Source organism: Venturia canescens, chromosome 2 (assembly GCF_019457755.1).
Source record: "Venturia canescens isolate UGA chromosome 2, ASM1945775v1, whole genome shotgun sequence".
NCBI classification, from domain to species: domain Eukaryota; kingdom Metazoa; phylum Arthropoda; class Insecta; order Hymenoptera; family Ichneumonidae; genus Venturia; species Venturia canescens.
In genome coordinates, this window is record NC_057422.1 from 9,170,429 (window position 1) to 9,176,428 (window position 6,000).

Genomic DNA, 6,000 nt, shown 5'->3' on the forward strand with positions numbered 1-6,000 from the left:
AGTTCCCTCCCCTTTTTTCCACATATCGGCGCATAACGACAGTTCGCGGATATAAATATTTCCTCTCGAAAATTGGGAAGAGATTTAGGGCATCTCGTACGCCGCCGGGGGAGGCATTTTTACAACGAGGGTGAAAGAGCATCGAGGGCAAGGGGAAGCGAGCCTTGCGGGTTAAAAGCTTCAGCGACACAAAAGTAGGTCGACGTTTTTGTCGTTCTATTCTGTACATTTGAATCCACGTACGTATGCGTTTTGTATTCGTTGTTTAGCCTGGTATGTTTCAAAGTGTCGCGATACTTCTGATTCCAAAAGGGGTTGGAAAACGATGGGATATCGGGAGTTGTTGAAAGGTTGGGGAAAAAGTGAGTGAAGTTCAGTGGACACGAGTGAAAACGAATCCAATAAATTCAATATACATCTTCATTGTATTATTTATTTTTGTTACTCATGTCCCGGGCGTAACGATAAAGCAAGCATGAACGATTTCTTAAAAACACTGATGAATAACGTTTATTCGCTAATTGAGTTTATAATTGGAGTAAATCACTCGTTACCCCCTGCTTCCTATGACCGGGCTCGCTGACGAGCTGAACTATGGGCAGTTTGAAAATTGGATTTCGCAACATCAAATTAGTGGCAGAACGAAATAGTTTCTTCAACAATATCCCAGGGAGGAGGAACCATCAGGCCGTAAACGGAGAAGCGAGGCAAGCTTTTCTAGCATTCGTTGAGGTAGACGATACCAAAAGGAAGGCTAAAAGCGAAATGGAGTGTGGAATACAATGCTCTCGAGAGCAGTGCCCTCGCACCCGCTTCATTCCTTCCAATTCAAGAACATTAGAATCTTCAGGAAAAGCCCGAGAGACCCTCCATGCAATCTAGTGCGAGCTTTTATCCTCGAAACAGCGAAGCTCAAATCCCTTATTCTATTTAATTAGACCGTGGTTCAAGTATCTCAGTATGTCCGAGGAGTTGGACTAACGAGGCAACCTTCTCTCTCGTTTCTCTTATTTCGAATTGAGATGTTATTCTGGATCGATGTGGGAGAGGAGGATTCGGGATGATCATCATCTTTGACGTACTTCCGTCGTGTCTTCGTCTGTAAGCTTTTACGATAGCACAAATCTCTCGACTTACCCCGGAATTTAATACGCTCCTTAAGCAGTAGTATTTCTAAAAAAAAAATTGTTGATAAAATTTGTATGGAAAGAATCGCTCGTAATTTTTCGTGGTCTTCGTCGTGCTTCATCAAAATTTATAAATTAGGAAAATTGATAGTGATCTTCGATTGGACAGACGGAGGAACTATTGAATAAAGGAACATTTTGTGAGCATAAAATGGAGCACAGAACTTCAGACAATAACTGACAAATCATATATTTCTCCCCGCATACTTGATGCATTTATCAATCGCTCGTTCCATCCTGTTGAACGAGTGATCGCGGAAGGAAGATCCACGTTAGCGAATAATCATGAGAACGTAGCAATTTGCTTGCTGGAGGATAGTCCGTGAAATCCGATGGAAGATCCGACTCTGTCGCATTGGCTGCTCTCAATTTCGTGATGAAGGGTCGGCGAGGATGGTGGGATGAATCAGAGGAAAAGGAGCATCGAAATCAGACTATCTATTCGGAATACAGTAGTGGTATATGTGGTAATACGTAACCCAGCACGTTTTCGAACCCCCGAAGTCAGCAAGCATAGGAAACGAGCATGCAAGAGAGACTTCAATAAAGTGGTCACGGTGCATTGCGACTTGAATCACGGGATCAACGAACCGTCTCAAGAAGCTAGTTTATTTGACTCTCTTCTTTTGGTCTGTTCAGCATCGTTTCATGTGTGTGTGTGTGTGTGTGTCTGTGTGTGTCTGCGTGGCTCAACATTTGTGGATTTACACAGATTGTTTGTTTGGAGGCAAGAATCCACATGGCAAATGCCAGTCGACTTGCTTAACACTGATTTCTACTGGAACTATCCACGCTTTTGTCGCTATAGTTGCGCGAATGTGATTTATTCTACCGCGTATTATCTGACTCGACGCATCGAGTCGTGGACGACATGAAATGTTAAGATTCTATTCACTTATGTACATACGTGTTTGCTCGAGTCAAAATATGCAGCAATTTCCTTTTTGCCCGCAAATAAAAAGACGGGATTAACTGGAAGATTACGATGAAATGCATGATTACGACAAAAAGCATTTCAGTTTCACTTGGTTTTAATCAACCAATGCTGACTCGTATTGCTCGGGGTATTTAATTTGGGCAACCTTTCCACGTGTTGAATCGAAGGTCTTCCTCAGCTCATCGGTATAAGTTAATACTGCCAAGGTATATTATTTATTTGCGACCCCCCCGGAATGACTGGAGAGGCTGAGATGGATTGACAGATTGACAAGGAATGAGACAAAACGACCACGCCAACGGATCGTCATTCCTGCCAGGGCACGATTCCCTAATTATGAAGTAGAAGTCAGGAGGAAGACAATTCTTCGGGGAGTGAAAGAATTTCCTGCCTGCTTGTCACCAAGTTCCTTAAGGAGGGGCAAGGTTGATATTCCAAATATTCAATGCTCCGACGGCTCAAATCTTTGAATTTTCATAATTGGAAATCACAAGTTTCGTCAAGATCATGCCAACGAAAGGCTACCTCGTTGATTGTAAATGACGTTTTTATTGTTGAGATTTAATTTTATTATATTTCGTTCCAAATTGGTCGCTCGCCTCCTGCGAAAAGAGTTCGGTATATCGGACGACGACCTCAATTCCATACCGGTTCAAAAATTGATCGAACGATTACAGAAAGTCCTGATCAAAATAACTCTCCAGCTGCTAGTTGATAGCCAATTACTTTAATCTCTATCTTTTCTATACAATCCCAGTTATGCTTTTGTATAGAACCCTCAAAACCAGCTTCAGTTGTCAATGTGTCCTTTTTAATTTTTATCCCATGATAATTAAAAAGACCGTGCATTTTATTATTTAGAGGTACTTGTGATTTTACCAACTGCTCTCTCTCTCTCTCTCGTTCGAAGAAGAGAAGCTAACTGCTGGCATTGTTTGCTTTTACATATTGTTTCAGGCATCCCTGCTTAGAAAGAAAGCGATAGCTCTTGCATCATACTTGTTTGTTTTCTTTACGAAGAGCGGCGAATAACTTCAAATTGCCAGGGTGCTATTATCACCACACGCTTAACATAAGATGACACTGCATCATAAAAGAAACAGCTGTTACCTGTAGCTTCGCAAGCTATTTCATCTTCTGCTTGAAGACATTCGACAAAGTTGTACAAATCCTGTAAGCGAAATGTGCGAATATATTCTTGCTTTCCTGTTTATAAATAGCAAACAATAAAACTATCAGTATGTAAATCAACACGTATGCAACGCATAATTTCCCCTCTTATTCAATACGTCCAAGTGTCAGAGTACCGGTTGGTCCAACCTCTTGTACGCGGTCACCAAATTTTATGGGCTGCACGGTGCAGGTTTTTGTTGGGAGGAGCGGTCAATCCTTATAACGAGGTTTGTTGGCGGGCTAATCGCATTTCTGTATACTAATAAATAGAGTAACGAGGTCTAATAACATTGCTGTACTGTTGAGGCCTTTGTTTTTTTAAATACTTTTCTCGAAGATCACTTTGTATGTGAAATTCGACTTGTAACTTCTTTTTATCGATGCTTGCGTAATTCTACGTAATTTACAATCAAGCATTTCGTTGGCACGATTTTGACGAAACTTGTGATTTCCGGTTATGAAAATTCGGGAATTTGAGCCCTCGGAGCATTGAATATATTCGGAATATGAACCCCGCCTCTCCTTAAGTTGATTATGGATTGACCCAGTTAAATCGTATTAATCTTGATAAAATAGTAACTGCGGCTGTTTCATCCCCTTCAGCAGCATGTGTATGCCAGGGCTACTCGTCCCATCCCTTATTTTTCGCTCGACGAATATCCCGTAGTTCCGTCCAGCGTGTAGACGTTTCCATGGGATATTCGATGGGTGTGTATGCGTAATGATGTTGTTGTCATGGCCTGCTGGAAAATCAGGCAGTCAGGGAAGCATGTCGCCACGTTCGGACGAAGGGCGAGGACCGTAAAGGGGTCGAGGCTGACGACGCCGGGCGTCGAGACGTCTCGGCGCCTTCTCAGCCTCTCAGCGGTCTCTTTCGATCGATCTCTCTCATCTCAAAACACCCGATACCAATACGGCTCTTTCTTTCGTTCCATCTCGTACTCTCTTTCGGCCTTTTGTCCATTTTTCGAGTTGTTTTTTCTCGGATCTCTTCTCATTCAGTTTGTTTACCAATTCCCTGTTTTTTAGCGACCAAGACAGACACGAAAGAAAAGAAAAAACCAAGCAAGTACTTTAGGGCTCCTTAAGTGAGAACTCGTGTTTATACGTCATTCGCCAATGACGAGTGCGGCATAAATACGAAACGAAGAACTATCATTCCGATGAACGCTCTTGATAATTCAACATTCGAAGTGGATTCTACGTGTAGGTTTAGGCAATCTAAAAGTTTTATCAAACATTCACTACCTGCGAGTGGTGGGAGGGTGCGCTTACTTATTTCAAGGGAGTCCTGCCGCATCCTTTATATCCGCATGTAACTTTAATAAGAGAAGTCATGATAACAATCATACTTTTCAGTTGGATATAAATTTACTGTACTTCATTGAAAAGTATAAAATGAATAGTATTGTTTCATTGAACTGTTCAGATTACTTCATCATAATTGAGTTGGTTTAGCAGTTCGAAGTACGATTGATCGTTTTGCACAATTGAAGCAAAGATTTATTGAGAGTCTTTCTCAATAAAACTGTGATGAATAACTCGGAGAGTTTTACAATTTTACTACAAAAATGGCCATCATTTTGAAGGCTCTACTCATTGGCTCGAATCTGTTGTGCTTACAATCAAAAAATTATTATCCCCAGTTTTTCGATAGTGTTTTCTCGAACTATGAGATAGTGACATTTTTTTATGTTCCATTCCTATAATTTCTTATATTTAGCGAATTATTAACGACTTTCTATCATGGGTCATGGGTACTCGAATTTTTAAAAAGCTTTTATGCTCAGCGATAATGAGTCGAGACCGACGTTCCGGAACATAATTCTGAACTTAAGAAGAGAACTGTTCGAGTCAAAAGAATTGATGAAGAATTGAAAGATTAAAAGAAACAACGAGAAGGATCGATAAATCGAGGGAAGAGGTATTAACATTTTTTTAATTAACTCCGGAGTTACAACTTCGTCTTTCTACTCTCGAGTCTCCAATTCCGCTGGGACTACGCTCATGAAGACAGTACTGCAGTCGCCTACTACAGACACGAGATTCCTCTTTACATTATATATCCATGCCTTTCGCTGCTGTTTCATACTTTGCAATAAAGCTTCTCAATTTACCTCTCTCCTTTCCTAATTCCCTTCGGAGGTACTAATAATCCTCGTCTTTTTCTTCATCCCTCGCAGCTTCGATTTACTAATGCTCCTTGCTATTTTCGTTTGATTCCAGACGGTGAACTTCATCGGGTTGAGTAATTAGTGCGAAGAGTAAGAACATCGTTGCAGCTCTCATAAACCAGCAGGAAAATGGCGGCTTTCGTTGCGAAGCAGATGGTCGGCAACAAGCTGAATGCTGTTAAAGGTTAGTCATAATTGCTTGGTTCTCAAATCCATTCCACAGTTGGTTATCATTTCCACGACAATCATTCAATTGAAGATCTCTGAGGCTGATATACTCAAATTGTTCATGTCTTACCGTTTTGCGGTTTTACCTGAAAATACTTGAATGACTGAAGTATATTGGTACAAGAGCAACAAAATCGCTGAGTGCGATCGTGTGATCAATACACGCACGAGGTAGAACTATTAGTTTGTAGAAGCTCTTCAAAGTTTCACAAACTACTGGAGGTGGATTTTGAATGTGTATTTGATCTCAGAAATTGATTGGTGAAACGCGAGGCATCGTGTGCTGTGAAACTGCTTTTAG

At 41.0% G+C, this 6,000-nt stretch overlaps 1 long non-coding RNA gene across 1 annotated transcript in view; it reads left to right on the forward strand.

The window, feature by feature from the left end:
• LOC122407140 (uncharacterized) overlaps window positions 1-5,607 on the forward strand; it is an 85,924-nt gene extending 80,317 nt beyond the window's left edge. The window contains exon 3 of the long non-coding RNA XR_006260148.1: window positions 5,524-5,607. This is a non-coding gene — a long non-coding RNA (uncharacterized lncRNA). The remainder of the gene's footprint in view (window positions 1-5,523) is intronic.
• Window positions 5,608-6,000: the final 393 nt, after the last annotated feature.